Here is an 18771-nt window from a genome sequence, read left to right as displayed (position 1 = left end):
TTCTTTTTTTACTTTTATAAAATTGCAATTTCACCTCTACTTCACAAGCAACTTCAATAATGCTAATATATATATATATATATATTTTAAAAGAATATGATGAATAAAAATATCGCTTAAATATGCAGAGCAATTTTTTTTAAAAAAAACTTATTAAACTTAGCCCAATATATATATATATTATGAATAATTTAAAATTATAAATAAAAATATTTTTATATATTTGAATAAAAAATAAGATAAATTTATAATTAAATTTTACACAATTTAATAAATAAATTTATTCATAAATTATTTATGAATTTTATTCATGAATATAATAAATTTGTTATGAACTTGGATTCATTTTTATCGCTGTAATTATAGTTCTCACATTTACATAAGAATTCCCAATTGTCACACTTTAATTAAACCAAGTAGTTGTAGTTATGGTTAATTTATTACTAGTCTAAATGTTCTTGTTGTGCATCTTTCAGGGGTGTTTAGTTGATGGATTTGAGAATGAAGGAATAGAATGATAATAAAAGATAGTGTTTGGTTTGTGGGGTTGGGAATGCCAAATTGGGAATGATTTCTAGATTTTTGGGAATCAACAAAACTTATATAATTAGGTGGGTTTTATTTCCATTCTCATTCCACCTTACTATCAAACTTATACTCATAGTCATTCCCATCATTTAACCAAACGTCACCTCAGTTTTTTTATAGGCAAGGTATTCATGGTTTACGATACAACTAATCTTGGATGTGATCAGTCTAATTTCATAGAAGGTTTTCTCTGACCAATAGAGTAAATCCGGAAGCACAAGTGAAAATTTACACAGTGGTCAAGGAGTCTTGATGGTTCAAACACGGGAGGCATTATAAAATGCTTTCATTGTAAAGTTCTAACATAAGAGAAAGTTCTAACATAATTTTAATGTCAAATTACTAAACCACGTAGTAAAGTTCCAGAATACCTAAATCACATAGCTAATTTTTAAAATTATCAAATCATGTACCCAATAACCATTTTACTCCTTTTATTATTCCCAATCTATTGGCAATTTTTTGTGGTCATGTAACATTCCACCAATCCATTCTTATACTATAACAATCAATTGGTGGAATATAGCTTGATCAAAAATGAGTTGAAAATTACAACTCTCAATATAGTATACCAAATTGATATTTGAGAATATAAATATATTAAGAAGACTTAAGTGAATATATCATTCTTGGTTTGAAGTAATTCGGAGTTCTCTAGGTTCATTAACTAATTTTAAATAAAATCAACAAATGAACTTAGCCGAATCACTTCAAACCAAAGATCTTTGTACTCATTTATAGGGACGGAGCGAGGAATTTAATATTGGAGGAGCGAAAGATATGTGCTTACGCTGAAGGGAGTGGCCATGTCATTGCTCACATTCGTCCTTTATACACCCTTCATTTCTATATCCCTACACCTCTTATACTAAAAAATCGAGGATGAGAAGGGTGGTCATCACCATCGCCTCCCCCCTTGTCTCTATCCCTATTTGTCTAAGTCTCCTTAATAAATATAATTCCTCAAACATTACTTTGACATATTATATTGGCAACAGTGATTTTTAATTTGTTGACTACTAGAAAAGTTATTTTTAACGATGAATATTAACGACGGTATCAAATACCGTCATTATTGATAGTTCAACAATGACGGAATTTAGTGTTCTTTATTGATGCATACACATTAATGACTGTATTTATCAATGTCGTTGATGCTTTGTCATTAATGAACGTGTTTGTTATTTTGATTGTTAATGTTATGCCTTTAACGACGAGATTTCCTCACACCGTTATTGCAATATCTTTAATAACGGGAGGAAACTCCTATCGTTATTGCAATATTCTAATAGGTTAAGAATTTTTTTAATAAAAACTGACGCAGTGGATAATATCAGCTTTGTTCATTCGCACACAAATATTAGAAGTGACATAAAAATAGTATTAATAAAATAGTAAGCATGACGCTTAAATAGATCAAATACCCTACTTGCAAGAAAAAAATACCAAAAATATAAAATTACTACAAATAATAAAAAATTATTCAGATGCTCTGAAAAGAGCCCAAATGATGTTTTTTTAGCCCAAAACTTAGTTTTCCTTTAATAAATATAGATTTTTGAATTATGCATACATGAGTGTAGATAGTCTGATTCGAAATCTTGAGTCAAAAGTTACGCCCTCAAAAATATTACTTTGTCAAATTTGCATAAAAAACTCAAAGACATAAAACTATCTCCTGATCCTGATTGAGATGATCAAAATTTTTAATTTAAATTAAATCAAATACACAATACTATCTCATGATCAACGGTTGAGATGGTCAACCAAAGACACCAAAGTATCTCTTAATCCAACTGTTTTTGGACTCAAATAAAATAAAATGATTTGTCAAACCCTTAATCCCGAGAGATCAAGTCCGATGGGCAGCAAAGAAACCCTATCCCTGCAATGACTTTGCGCACCTTCCCTGTAGTTTCGTATCCCTTCCGCCTTTAGGGCTTTGAGCACGCAACGACGACTCCTCACCTTCTCCGCAGTTCTGTCGTTGCAGAGAAGATCAAGAGATTGATTTAAGGCTCTTTTAGAGAAGTCAAAGGCTGCCTTCCCGGTAATTAAAGCTAGGTTTTTGTCTAGTTTATTCTCCTTTCCATCATTTTCTTGTTTAAAATTTTGTTCCAATTTCTCAAATAATACTTGCACTAGAAAACTCCTGCTTCTTGTGTTAACCAGTTCGGTGTAAACAATAGTTTACTTTATTGTATAAATAATAATGCTTTCCTATTGAGATAATCATCTAATTTTTTCATCCAATGTGATAACTCAGTATCCTTAAATTCTCAGTCTCTGAAAATGGGATCTTGATGTTGCTTTGAAAAAAAAACTTAATTTTGATTCACAATTAGAAATTTCTCATATTCACTATCCTCAATTAGTTTTTTGTAGAATGAAAGCTGATAGGCCAATTTAGTACAAAATTTACCATTAAATTTACTTTTTTTTTTAAAGAAAAATGGGTGCATTTATTATAATAGACGAATTATTTGTTTATGAATCTATTCATCATCATTCAGGGAGTCAGATGGTTGTGGAAACATAACAAACTAAGGATTTTGTTAGTATAGTGCAAAATTACATCATTCATACTTTTCAAGTTTCATGTGAAAAATGATTTAGAAGTTCTGGTAATTACTAGAACTTGCACAGCTACATATTTCAATGGAATGTGTTATTTAAATTACTTGATCACTTTGCACATTAATTTATTTTTGAACCATTTGAGTATTGTAAGAAATAAGAAACTAGACACGAAAAGGAAAGCATAAAATTAGAACAAACTTTATGCTTCTTCTTTTTCAGGTGAGATATTTTACTTCCTTTCTATTTACTCTTCATTTTCTACTATAAGGATCTTTAGAATCTGATTACTTGAACATATACATAAATAACAAAGCTCCAAAAATAATAGCCACCTTAGATGATTTAATCAGTTCTATGTAGTATCGTGTTAGAATCTTTTGGTCCTTTAGATATAGGTGGACGAGTAGCTAAATGAATATATGAATTTTTTGGGATATGATTCACTTGGCAAATATATGAGTTTATACATCCTTGTAATTTTTGTATGAGTAGTTAAATGAATCCATTTGTATTATGTACTTCCTATTTCAACATTTAATTGTATTTGACTGGGAATTATGATGTTATAATAATGCTTTTAGTACTTGTGTTAACTAATGATGTCCCATCCAACCTATATTTTTTCCCCATAATATATATAATCTACTAGTATATTTATTTTGACACAAGTGAGACCTCTAATATTTCAACGTATCTTTTCATTCATGACAGAGTTGCATGTCCAAAATTATTTGTAGTTAAATTTGTCCATCTTTTTTTTGGGGGAAGGTAAATGTATTATACTCCTAAAAAAATAAAATATAATCATATGATGTCTACAAAGTACATAAGAGGTTTATGACTTTGTATGACACCATTAAACAAACTCCATACATAACATCACACATCAAGACCTCACTAGTATCTACAAAGTATCAAACATGACTTGAACTTTGTATGATACCCGAGCATATCACAAAGCATTACCACACATTACAAAAGAATTACTTGATATATATAAAGCACCAAACATGAACTTGGACTTTGTGAAATATCTTCTCAAAGCAAGGATAAATCATAGAAGATAAGGCAAGATGCCTTGCTTTCATTTGCCACCTTTTACCTTTGTAATGTTGTCGAAATGTATCAAGAAACGAGGCCATGTCGGTGATGTCAAAAGTGATACCCATCCATGTCTTGACTTTAGCAAGTAGAGGCTTGACAATTTCACAATCAAAGAAAATATGATTATTGGATTCATCTTGTTGTCGGCACAACACACATAATTTGTTGGACTCATAAGAGATGGTGTCCGTAGTTCTTAGTCTTCCATGAGCAAGTAACCAAGATGTGAACCTATGCTTAGGCAAAATATATGGCTCCATATCATCGAAAACCAATCCACTTTAGCCGCTTTTGGACGGAAAAACTCATATGCCAAAGCCGATCCTTTATTTTCCCCGGCAAACCACTCTATCATTTTCATGTTTGCGGCGCCAATGGAGGTAGTTCGCCGTACAAGTTCATCATGAATAAAAAGTAAGTGTTTAATAAGGGGTGAGTCCGAAGGCTTACTCCTCCATTGCCAAAAGTCCATATTTCGAAGATAGTGATGATGAACCCATCGAACCCAAAGGACTCACGTTGATTTTGAATATTCCATAGAATCCGACATAAGAGAGTCATATTCCATGTTTGCAAATCACGTAAACCATATCTTCCTTCTTCTTTAGGTAGACATATAGAAGCCCATGAGATTGGTGGATGTTTTGTTGACCATACAAAGGAACGAGAGATGCCATAAATCTTGTCAATAACACCACTTGGTATTGGAAGGATAGACAACCAAAAACATTCCACCCCTTGAAGTACCAATCGCACAAGTTCCAACCTTCCGACATGAGAAAGTGTGTGCTTCAGCCAAGATACAACCTTCTTCCTTATGGAGTCAAGAAGTGCCCCATAATTTGCAATCCTCAATTTTTCCGTTGCTAAAGGAATGCCAAGATATCGGAAGGGAAATATGCCTTGTTGAAAACCGGTTATGTGAAGGAGCTCCTCCCGTATTCACTAACCCCGACCATATATAAGTTGGATTTCAACGAATTTGCTTGGAGGCCCGCTTTATCACCAAAAATCGTTAGACAATTCATAATAAGAGTAAGAGTAGAAGCATCGGCTCTTGCAAACAACAAGAGGTTATCGACATATGCTATATGTGTGAGTTCCAATTATTTACATTTTGAATGATAATGAAAAGCACTTAACCTTGAAACAACTTTCATAGAACGTGAGAAAACTTCTAAGCATAGGCCAAATAATAAAGGAGAGAGAGGATCACCTTGCCTCAAGCCTCTTCTTGCACTAAAGAAACCATGCAATCCACCATTTAGATTAATGGAGTAAGAGACCGTGATTATACATTCCCTTATCCATCCACAAAATTGTTGGGAAAAACCAAAACCAACAAGTGCGGACATAAGAAAACTCCAATCAACTGTATCAAAAGCTTTGCGCAAATCAACTTTGATCATACACCTTGGAGAAACCCGCTTACGAGCATACTTCCTCAATAATTCTTGGGTTAAATGAATGTTGTCACCTATAGACCGGCCTTTGATGAAAGCCACTTGAGCCGGATCCAACAATATATCCATAACATTTGCTAATCTTGCCGCCAATACTTTAGTGATAACCTTGTAGAAAACCATACAACATGAGATGGGTCTTAAATCCGTAACTCTTGGAGCATGATCAGATTTAGGGATGAGGGCTATCAAGGTGTGATTTCATTGTTTTAGGAGTTGGTCATTAGTGAAGAATCCCTTTATCGCCTCGATGAAATCAGCCCCTATATTGTCCCAAGCCGCCGTGAAGGATTTTGCATTATAACCATCCAGACCGGGAGCTTTATCAACACCTATACTAAATAGAGTCTTCTTGATTTCTTCCTCGGTGATTGTGGCTTTGAGGGATGATGCTTGGGCTTGAGATAATTTAGTCTCATGCAAGAAAGAAACATCAATTAGAGAGCTTTGACCGGCTTCACCCAATAGGCTTTGGAAATATTCCACAAATTCCACGGCGACTTCATCAAAACTAGTTGTTTATTCCCCAGATTGTTTGATGAGTATAATAATATTATTTCTTTTGTTGTTTTGCTTCACCAAGTGATGATAAAATTTGGTGCATCTATCACTATTCTTGAGGTAAATACTCTTAGCATGTTGTTGATAGAAGAGTCTTCCGCCTCCGCTAGCATAATTGTCTTCTTTCTTATTGTGTCATATTCACTTGGGGGCTCTCCACCATCAAGAAGGGTTCTATGAACAACCTCTAACTCTGGTTTTGCTCTTGATGCTTGCTCTTTGATATGTTGAAAGTGAAGCGTATCAAGTTCCCTTAGTTTACTTTTCAACCGTATAAGTTTTGTCTTTAGAGTAAATTGTGCATTGCCATATACGGGTGTCTCCCATGTATTTGCCACCAAATCTTTGAATCCATCATGCAAAGTCCACATATTATAAAATTTGAAGGGCCTATTGGAACCTCTCTCTCTTACAAAAGTTGAAACTATGGTGCAAGAGTAGTCCGATAGACAACCCGGGGGCGTAAATTCCACGTAACTTTCATAGTCCGCAACAAGGCATTGTGAATTTACCATAGCACAATCTAACTTGCAAGAAACCCGCCCATTTGTCTATGTCAAATGACACACAATAGAACAAAGATCAACAAAACCACAAGTGTCAACAAAGCACTCCAAATCATGTATCTCATAATTAGAAATTGGTTCTCCATCTTCTTTATCTCGAATTGCCAATGGTGAGTTATAATCTCCCATAATGAGCCAAGGTTCCACAATCATTTCTTCAAGGAGGGTAAGAGAAGTCCATAAGGGTCTCCTTGTCATGATAGAATGAAATCCATATATAAATGTCACCAAAGAAGACCGGGCTATAATAGAACAATGAACACAGCAATGTATATATTGATCCGATGTGTCGAGAACAACCAAATTGACCCTGTTCATATCCCATAGAAGCAAAATACAACCTCTATTAGAATAAATGAAATTATTTGTCATCCCCATACCTGAGAATTTTCTTCGCATGATAACATCTAAGGAGTCCTCATTAAGCTTAGCTTCAATGAGTGCTATAACTTGAATTGTCTTTTGCTCGAGAAGGTGAATGACTCCCCCCCCCCCACCCCATGTTTTAGGGGCTTATGGAACCCCCTAATGTTCCAACATGCAATCTTCATCGTCCACGAGAAGGCCGGGCTGCTCTAACCCGTAAATTCCTCCCATTTTGCCAAGTATCCACATGTGCTAAAGTTGAAGTTGAAGTTGGTGAAGGGGGTAGTTCCGCTTCCACAATAGGTCCCGGAATTAAATGAGGGAAGAAGGTGTTGTGCGAAATGATAGTGTCCTCCGTGCCTAAAGTGACAGAAGTAGCCTCACTTGAGTCAATTTGTTCTTGAAATGTAGTAACCTTCTTACCATCGACTTGAGTATCGGTTGATTTTGATGATGAGGTCACACTGTTCTCGGATGGAATACCACAACCGGTTGTGAAAGAGGATCGAGCACATTTGGGAGGGGTGATGATTGTATTTCCTTTGGAACCAATTCTTCAGTAACCGTTCCAACCACTACAGGGTCTTGTTTCGGAACACAATCCATTGGTGGTGGAGTGTCACCAACGACTTGTGGTGGCCCTTGAGGAGGAAAAAATTATTTTTTTTCCTATATTGAAATTGTTGCCTTCCTTTTGTAGGTTGTGATCGGTTGGGATGATGGTGGCCAGAATTCTTGCAATCCTTCTTACAATGTCCAAGTCTTCGACAATCATCGCAAAAATTGAGCATGACTTCATAGATGATCCGGAGGTCAAGTTGAACACCAGTATGTAATGTAATTGTGACCTCTCTTATTCTCTCATCATGAACCTGTTGGATATTGGGGCCTTAAATGGACCAAAACGATTTTGAGGAAGGAAGTCATCAATTGTTGAAAGTCGTAATTGACTTCAAAATTGAAATCTACGATTCGCGTAGATAGATTTAGACTATTAATTTGCTCAAAAGCGATTAAGAGTGAATGAGAAATTAATGTTTAAAGTTGGCCCAAAATAACATTTATTATTCATTAATAAAGTGCATGGGAGAATAGTCCCACATCGGAAATTCTCGATGTGTATTCTCTACTTATTAATGAAGATGTGTTAATGGAGTTAACACAAAAATAAAAGGACAGGTGCTCCCTTAGCCCAGGGCGAGCAGGTGCTCGCACCTGTGAGCCCGCCACTCGCCACGTGCGCACGTGCGCAATGGGCGCTTTGTAGGCGCACTTTGCACTTCGTACTGAGCATTGAGGAGCTTAAATTTATGCTCCAAGTGACATTGCAGTGCCTACGTGGCACTCGGGTGACATGTCAGGCTCGTACCTGACGTGACAGTACCTATGCGACATCCTCGTGGGCAAAGGGAGATGACTGGACAGTTGACTTAGGGAATGGATAACTACCGTTGATCAACGTTGATCAAATAGGTATGATGGATCGCTTGTGATGCGATCTAGAGCGTTGGATCGCAAAGAGTAACGATCTGACGGTTTGGGATGAGACTTGATCTGAAGCATCGAATCAATGGATCCAGATCCGATGGCCGATGACAATAGGCGGGATCTGAGGGTCACAACTCCTCAGATCTGATGGATGAGATTAAAGTGGGCTTGGAGAAGGGTTACAACCCTTTAGAATGGATGATCTAGATCGATCCAGCCCAAAGAACACATCCACTCACCCAAAGGACACTCAACCTCTTCTTTCAGTATAAATAGAACCCTCCAGATGATGGAATATTCACTCAATCCTCTCTTCTCTTCCTCAAGCATTCATCTCATCTTGTGCATTCAAGAGTCCAAGAAGTCTACTAGAAGGTTCGCTGGTCTCGGAAGTCGGAGTGTTACGATTCCGAGACGTTCGTCGTCGTTGTATCTTGGGAACGAATTGCAACAATCCGTTAAGCACCGTAGCGGAGCAATATCGTTTACGGAGATAGTGTCGAACACTAGCCTCGACGATCAGTTTGCATACTCCAGAAGCTACCCGGGATAAACAGTCGTAAACGATATTTCGTGCAAACTGATATGGCTACCAACGACATTCTGATGGTCGTTCCGACCGTCATTCCGACAACCATTCCGCACGGAGAAAAGCCGGAGAAATTCACCGGAACCGACTTCAAAAGATGGCAGCAAAAGATGTTGTTTTATCTAACAACGCTAAACCTTGTACGGTTTTTGCACGAAGACACGCCAGCCGCTACGGAAGGTAGTAAGGCTGCTAGCGATGCGTGGTCTCACGGAGATTTTCTGTGCCACAATTATATACTCAACGCCTTGGACAACACGTTATATAACGTATATTGTTCTCTGGAGACGGTAAAATCTTTGTGGGAATCCCTTGAGAAGAAATACAAGACCGAAAATGCTGGATTGAAGAAATTCATTGTCGGTCGGTTTCTGGATTTCAAGATGGTGGACTCAAAAAGCGTCTCATCTCAAGTCCAAGATATGCAATTAATACTGCATGATCTGGACGCCGAAGGCATGAAGCTGAACGAGACATTCGCAGTTGCTGCGGTAATTGAGAAGCTCCCTCCGTCATGGAAGGATTTCAAGAATTACCTAAAGCACAAGCAAAAGGAGATAGGGCTGCAAGACCTGATCCTGAGGCTACGAATAGAGGAGGATAATCGAAAGTTATCCGACTCCAGAGGAACCAAGCGGACTATAGACGAAATGTCCAACCTGGTCGAGCCGAACGCTAAAAAGCCGAAGTAGTTCAAAAAGAAGGCTCAAGCAAAGAAGTTCAAAGGCTCCTGCTATAACTGTGGAAAGGCAGGACACCTGTCCAAGGACTGCAGACGCCCAAAGAAGCCAACCAAGGGGCCAAAGGATGCTGCGAATCATGTCGCAACCTCTCTTGAGGACTTGGATTTCACTGCAGTTGTATTTGAGGCCAACTTGGTGGATACCAACCCGAAGCAGTGGTTCATTGATACTGGAGCAACTCGTCATATCTGTTCCGATAAGGCGATATTCTCCAAGTATACTTCAATAAATGGCAGGAAGTTCTATATGGGTAATTCCACGACGTCGCCAATTGTTGGACTCGTAAAGGTTGTTCTGAAGATGACGTCCGGAAAGGAGCTAACACTCATTGATGTACTCCATGTTCCCGACATCAGTAAGAACCTAGTTTCTGGAGTGGCATTGGTCAAGGCCGAATTTAGGCTAGTGTTCCAGTCAGACAACTTTGTACTTACGAAGAATGGTGTCTTCGTAGGAAAGGGGTACCTAGAAAAGGGTCTATTCAAAATGGTTATAATGCCTGTACTCCAAAATTTTGATGGAAATAAAATAAATGCTTCCAGCTATGTTGTTGAGTGTTTTAATTTATGGCATGATCGACTTGGACATGTGCATAATAATACTCTCAAACGTCTCGTCAAATTAAATTTATTATCAAACGTCAATGTTGACGGAACACACAAATGTGAAGTGTGCGTGGAAGCGAAAATGACGAAACTACCTTTTCATTCGGTGGAAAGGACAACAACTCCTCTAGAGTTAATACATAGTGATCTATGTGATTTGAAATTTGTGCAAACTAGAGGAGGTAAAACATATTTTATTACTTTTATCGATGACTGCACAAAGTTCTGTTATGTCTTTCTTTTAAGAAGTAAAGATGAAGCCCTAGAGGCGTTCAGAACCTATAAAACAGAAGTTGAAAATCAACTTGACAAACGAATTAAAATAATTCGAAGCGATAGAGGTGGAGAATATGGTGCACCGTTTGATGAATTTTGTACAGAATCTGGCATTATCCATCAAACAACGGCGCCTTACTCACCTCAATCAAACGGTGTTGCCGAATGTAAAAATCGGACACTAAAAGAAATGATGAATGCCTTGTTGATAAATTCAGGCTTACCTCAAAACTTGTGGGGGGAAGCAATATTATCGGCAAATCACATTCTCAACAGAATCTCTCATAAGAAAAATGATAAAACTTCATATGAACTATGGAAAGGCCGCGAGCCATCGTACAAATACCTGAAAGTGTGGGGGTGCTTGGCAAAGGTTGAAGTACCTAAACCAAAGCAAGTAAAGATCGGACCTAAAACGTTCGATGCGGTATTTGTCGGATATGCCCATAATAGTAGTGCATATCGTTTCCTAGTTCACAAATCAGACATTCCTGATATACATGTGGGAACAACCATAGAATCTCGGAATGCGATATTCTTTGAAAACGTATTCCCAAATAAAAAGGGAAACGTTGAAAGTGATAACAACGGAAGTTCAAACAAAAATGACGTTACCGAACTTAGCTGTTATAAAAGGACTATTGACAATCAAAGTGAAGAGTCACGTCGTAGCAAACGGGCTAGAGTTGAGAAATCGTTCGGGCCAGATTTCATGACTTTCATGTCAGAAATGGAACCAAGAATATTAAGTGAAGCTCTCTCTAGACCCGATGCTCCAATATGGAAAGAAGCTATCAATAGTGAAATTGAGTCTATCATGAATAATCATACTTGGGAATTAGTAGACTTTCCTTCTGGTAATAAACCATTAGGTTGTAAGTGGATACTAAAACGTAAGTATAAAGCTGATGGATCAATTGACAAGTATAAGGCCAGACTTGTAGCCTAGGGGTACAAGCAAGAGGAAGGCCTTAATTACTTCAATACATACTCACCGGTGACAAGGATTACGTCCATACGAGTGCTAATAGCCATTGCAGCACTGTATGACCTTGAAATACATCAAATGGATGTTAAGACTGCGTTCTTAAATGGTGAGTTGGAAGAAGAAATTTATATGGAGCAACCCGAAGGGTTCATGGCTCCTGGAAATGAGAAAAAGGTGTGTCGACTTGTTAAGTCGTTGTACGGACTTAAGCAAGCGCCTAAACAATGGCACAAAAAATTTGACAAAGTAATGTTGTCAAACGAATTCAGAATAAATGAATGTGGCAAATGCATTTATGTCAAAAACACACCTGAATGCTATGTAATTGTCTGTCTATACGTAGACGACATGCTAATAATGGGTAGTAATCATGATGTAATCATGACTACAAAGAAAATGTTGACTAGAAATTTTGATATGAAAGATATGGGTCAAGCAGATGTTATATTGGGAATTAAAATTTTTAGGACATCAGAAGGGATAGTTTTAACACAATCCCATTATGTAGAATCTGTATTGAAAAAATTCAATGCGTACGATCTCTCTACAGTGAAAACACCTATGGATCTAAGTCAACACTTAGCGAAAAACCATGGTGAGACCATATCGCAGTTGGAATATTCTCGGATAATAGGCAGTTTGATGTATCTCACAAACTGCAGACGTCCGGATATTGCTTGTATGGTCAACAAACTGAGTCGTTTTACGAGTAATCCAAACGACACCCATTGGAAAACATTGATGCGAGTTCTCAGATATTTGAAATATACTATGAACTATGGATTACATTATGGAAAATATCCCGCTGTGTTGGAAGGATATTGTGATGCTAATTGGATATCAGATACAAAAGACTCCAAATCCACTAGTGGATATGTATTCACGATCGGTGGGGGAGCAGTATCTTGGAAATCCACTAAGCAGACTTGCATTGCTCGGTCAACTATGGAATCCGAGTTTATAGAACTAGACAAAGCAGCTGAGGAAGCTGAATGGCTGCGGAATTTCTTGGAAGATATTCCTGTTGGAACCCCAAGGTGTTTTGATATGATCAAACAAGCTAAGTTAGGTCCTGCGTTTGTTTAACCCTTGTGTCTAAGTGTGCAGGAGCTTAGGAACACAGGAAGTCGAGCGGAAGACGCGGCTAGCGAGAAGGACGTCACGGGAGAGAGCCGACGGGCTCGGTGCGTCCGAGGGACGAGGTGTCCGCGGAAGAGTACACCAGTGGACGAGAAGAACGTGCGCGGCGTTCGAGGGACGAGAAACCGGGAAGGAAGGTTGCTCGAGGAGAAGGCCGGAATATGGGTTCGGGTGAGCCCTATTTCGGAAGGCCGAGATCACCCAAGCAAACGGAGCCGGAGCAAACAGACCCGGACCGAGATGAGCTGGATCGAGACGAGCTGAACCGGAGTCGAAAAGTCAACTTATGTTGACCTTAGGGCTCCGGGCGCCTGGAACCGACCAGGGCGCCCGGAACCCTTCCGGGCGCCCGGAATCGATTTTTCAACAGGATCGAGTTTTGACTCGATCCGACCGTTGGGGGATAAAATTTATCCCCCCCAGGGCGCCCGGAACCCTTCCAGGCGCCCGGACCAAGACTATAAATATAGCCTTGGTCCAGAAGCAATAATTAATTAAGAACGAACTACTTGTAATTCAGTGCTTTCATTTGTGTTATTTCTTTCTGTGCTTTCAACGCTGTAAGAGGATACTCCGCCCAGAGGAGAATCAATTAGTGCGCCTTCTTTGCCTTGGATTAGCAATCCTCTGATTGCAAATCAAGTAATTCCTCTGTGTCTACTTTCTGTTTTAATTAGTCTCTGCCTTTTTAATTACAAATTCTTTTAAGTTAGTTGAATATCCGAGAAGGGTTTTTGGTTTTATTTTGTAGGGCAATTCACCCCTCCCCTCTTGCCGGCCTCCAAAGGGACCAACAAGTGGTATCAGAGCAAGGCGCGCTTCAGGAGGACTAACCGCCGATCGAAGCAACAAGATGGCCGGACCAAGCATCGTCCCACCAAAATTCGAGGGGAACTTCGCAGACTGGAAGCGTCGTATGGAGGTATTCCTAAAAATAGATTTTGAAATTCGGTTTATTATGAAATATGGTTTTGTAGCTCCAATAGATAAAGACGGAAAAGAAAAAGAAGAGAGCGATTGGACAAAGAAGGAGCAGAATGAGTCGGTAGCAAACAACCGTGCGGAACATCACCTGCTGAGCGTGTTACCGCCTCAAGAGGTCAACCGCATCGGAAACTATGCATCTGCTAAAGAACTTTGGGAGAAGTTCTTGGAACTCCACGAAGGAACGTCTGAAGCAAAGCTCGCTAGAAGGGACATCCTCCGCAACAAACTGATGAACATCCGTCTGGAGAAAGGTGAGAAAGTAGCCGGTCTACATGCAAAGGTAAAAGAACTAGTTACTGGTCTCGAAAACCTTGGTGAAACGGTAACAAACCGGGACACTATACGCTACGCGCTCAACGCGTTTCCAAGAACTCCGGAGTGGATATCAATCGTCGATGCTTACTACATCTCAAAAGACCTGGAGGTAAGTACTTTAGAAGAGTTGTTTTCTACCCTTGAATTACACGAAGCTAGATGTGTAGAGATATCAAAGGACACAACCCAGACTATGGCGCTGAACGCAACCAATAAGGATGAACCCGAGTCAGACTCTGAATACGATCAAGAAGCGTACATGGTAAGAAACTTTAAAAAGTTTTTTAGATCTAATAAATTTAAAATGCAGAATAAAAAGAATCAAAAAGGTAGAAGAAAGGTGCGGTGCTACCAGTGTCAGAAGGAGGAACACCTAAGGGAAGACTGCCCAGAACTCAAGAAGGTCAAAATGAAGACACCCAAGAAACACAACCTAAAAGCAACTTGGGATGACACTTCTTCATCTGAATCAGAAGCTCAAGAATATGCGGGGATTGCACTGATGGCAAGCCACGAAGGACAAAGTACATCAGAACCCAGCATCGATGAAGGGGGAGCGACCTCAGATGGAAGTAGTGAAGCAGGGGGAGATTCAGGCTTCAAGTCTGATATGGTAAGTGAGGTATGCCTCTTACCCCCTGATGAACTTTACTTTGGTATCAAAGCTATGACTAAATTCATGTATAAATTAGAAAATAAAAATGCCAAATTAGAAAATGAAATTTTAGAAACAAAGAGAATTTTGGCAAAATCATGTCTTATAGAGGATTTTGAAAAATTGAAAATTGAAAATGAAAAACTAAAAGAAGAAATAGAAAGATTGAAAAAATCTAATGGTTCAAATCTTTCTACTTTTAGATATTATAGAGGTTTAAATTGGTATTATAGATTTCATCAAAGTCAAATTAGAAATATATCAAAAATCTATATACCTAGGAAATACTTGGTTAATCCTGTAGGTAGGAACCTCTATTGGGTTCCAAAAACCTATTTAATTTAAAATTAAAATTAGACTTAGCATTTTCAGCAAGGAAATTAAACAACTAATTTCTTTATGAGGCTTTGTCTAAGGAAGTGGTTGTTGCTCCAATAACCAAGAAGGCCTAGTGCCTCGCCACGACCTGGGAGCCAAGTATCGAAATGAAGAGTTTAATTGACTAACTGAAAAAGCATTAATTTAAATTACTTAATACTTTAAAAGAGTTATTCAATTTATGTTAAAAAAAAAAAAAAAAAAAAAATTAACTTAGAAATTTTTTTTATCTTAGAAATTTTTATGAAAATTGACTTAGAATTTTGTTTAAAGTTATCTTAGAATTTTTTTTATTGCCTTATAATTTTTCTTAAAATTGACTTAGAATTGTTTCTTATGAATATTAACTTAGATTTTTTTTAGAAATTTTTTTTAATGTTGAGATAAGTTTCATAACTTAAATTTTTTTTAACACTTATGATTGTTTTATCTGAAAAATGTTTTACTTAAATATTTTTTTTCGAGAGAAAAATTCTGAAGAGTGTCTTTAAATTGAATTTTACTTAGACATTATTAAATATTTTACACTTAAAGTTTTTTTTGAATTTACCTTAGACTAATTTATAACCCAATTTTTATGTGATCAAAGGGGGAGAAGTATGTTAAATCTAGGGGGAGGTACTATAATTTTTCAAATGAAAAATATTTGGACTTATTGGAATATAAATCGTTTTATTGCATATGGTTACCCTAACTTAACTTGGGTTGCTCACATCAAAAAGGGGGAGATTGTTGGAACCCCAAGGTGTTTTGATGTGATCAAACAAGCTAAGTTAGGTCCTGCGTTTGTTTAACCCTTGTGTCTAAGTGTGCAGGAGCTTAGGAACACAGGAAGTCGAGCGGAAGACGCGGCTAGCGAGAAAGACGTCACGGGAGAGAGCCGACGGGCTCAGTGCGTCCGAGGGACGAGGTGTCCGCGGAAGAGTACACCGGTGGACGAGAAGAACGTGCGCGGCATTCGAGGGACGAGAAACCGGGAAGGAAGGCTGCTCGGGGAGAAGGCCGGAACATGGGTTCGGGTGAGCCCTATTCCGGAAGGCCGAGATCACCCAAGCAAACGGAGCCGGAGCGAACAGACCCGGACCGAGATGAGCTGGATCGAGACGAGCTGAACCGGAGTCGAAAAGTCAACTTATGTTGACCTTAGGGCTCCAGGCGCCCGGAACCATTCCGGGCGCCCGGAACCGACTTCCGGGCGCCCGGAATCGACTTTTCAACAGGATCGAGTTTTGACTTGATCCGACCGTTGGGGGATAAAATTTATCCCCCCCAGGGCGCCCGGAACCCTTCTAGGCGCCCGGACCAAGACTATAAATATAGCCTTGGTCCAGAAGCAATAATTAATTAAGAACGAACTACTTGTAATCCAGTGCTTTCATTTGTGTTATTTCTTTCTGTGCTTTCAACGCTGTAAGAGGCTACTCCGCCCAGAGGAGAATCAATTAGTGCGCCTTCTTTGCCTTGGATTAGCAATCCTCTGATTGCAAACCAAGTAATTCCTCTGTGTCTACTTTCTGTTTTAATTAGTCTCTGCCTTTTTAATTACAAGTTCTTTTAAGTTAGTTGAATATCCGAGAAGGGTTTTTGGTTTTATTTTGTAGGGCAATTCACCCCTCCCCTCTTGCCGGCCTCCAAAGGGACCAACAATTCCGAGCTGGATGAAACCTGTGCCTGCCGTACTAATCCACTGTGATAGTCAATCGGCGATTGGAAGGGCACAGAGTAATATGTATAATGGGAAGTCACGACATATACGTCGTAGACATAATACCATTAGGCAGTTGATCTCGAATGGAGTGATTGCAATCGACTATGTTAAGTCCAAAAGATAATTTGGCAGATCCTCTAACGAAGGGGTTGAGTCGAGATAAAGTATACTGCTCATCAAGAGGAATGAGATTAAAAATCTACAACTGAAAACGACTGTAGCGGTAACCCAACCTTGTTGACTGGAGATCCCAAGATCTTGGTTCAATGGGACAACGAAGTTACAGAAGTTGTGGTCCAGCACATTAGATAGTTTATCTCTATCCCAATCCTAGGATGAATTTGTGCTGTCCTACCTCATGTAGTGAGGTTAAGCTTATGCTTTTAGTGACTTCTATACCTGATAAGGTGGAGTATGGTAGGATACTCTTGATAGAAGTGTCACCTATGTGTGTGAAGACAGGCAGCTGCTTCAATGAAACACTCATGAATCCAAGATGGTATCCATGGCCGAAACGGAACCAACCATGAGAACCTAAAGTAGGTGAGATAGATCTCTGTGTGGGTGTTATTGTCTAAGTATACACCAACAGCTGAGCAGTTCAAGACATCACGTTCACTGCGCAGCCTAGTATACTCGATAGTATTTCACTACGGAAGGTTCAAAGCCACAAGCTACCTCTCCCGATGCAGTGACTTATCGATTGGACTCTTATAAAGTGTCAGCATGCATACACGCATTGCATTAATTTCCATTCATGTGGGGGATTGTTGGATATTGGGGCCTTAAATTGACCAAAATGATTTTGAGGAAGGAAGTCATCAATTGTTGAAAGTCATAATTGACTTCAAAATTGAAATCTACGATTCACGTAGATAGATTTAGACTATTAATTTGCTCAAAACCGATTAAGGGTGAATGAGAAATTAATGTTTAAAGTCGGCCCAAAATAACATTTATTATTCATTAATAAAGTGCATGGGAGAATAGTCCCACATCGAAAATTCTCGATGTGTATTCTCTACTTATTAATGAAGATGTGTTAATGGAGTTAACACAAAAATAAAAGGACAGATGCTCCCTTAGCCCAGGGCGAGCAGGTGCTCGCACCTGTGAGCCCGCCACCCGCCACGTGCGCAATGGGCGCTTTGTAGGCGCACTTTGCACTTTGCACGTACGCATCGTCGCGAGGAGCATTGACGTGTTAGGCTCGTACCTGACGTGGCAGCACCTATGCGGCATCCTCGTGGGCAAAGGGAGATGACTGGACAGTTGACTTAGGGAATGGATGGCTACCGTTGATCAACGTTGATCAAATAGGTATGATGGATCGCTTGTGATGCGATCTAGAGCGTTGGATCGCAAAGAGTAACGATCTGACGGCTTGGGATGAGACTTGATCTGAAGCATCGAATCAATGGATCCAGATCCGATGACCGATGACAATAGGCGGGATCTGAGGGTCACAACTCCTCAAATCTGATGGATGAGATTGAAGTGGGCTTGGAGAAGGGTTACAACCCTTCAGAATGGATGATCTTGATCGATCCAGCCCAAAGAACACATCCACTCACCCAAAGGACACTCAACCTCTTCTTTCAGTATAAATAGAACCCTCCAGATGATGGAATATTCACTCAATCCTCTCTTCTCTTCCTCAAGCATTCATCT

The sequence above is a fragment of the Zingiber officinale genome, chromosome 4B (assembly GCF_018446385.1).
Source record: "Zingiber officinale cultivar Zhangliang chromosome 4B, Zo_v1.1, whole genome shotgun sequence".
In the NCBI taxonomy this organism is placed as follows: domain Eukaryota; kingdom Viridiplantae; phylum Streptophyta; class Magnoliopsida; order Zingiberales; family Zingiberaceae; genus Zingiber; species Zingiber officinale.
This window is presented reverse-complemented; position numbering follows the sequence as displayed.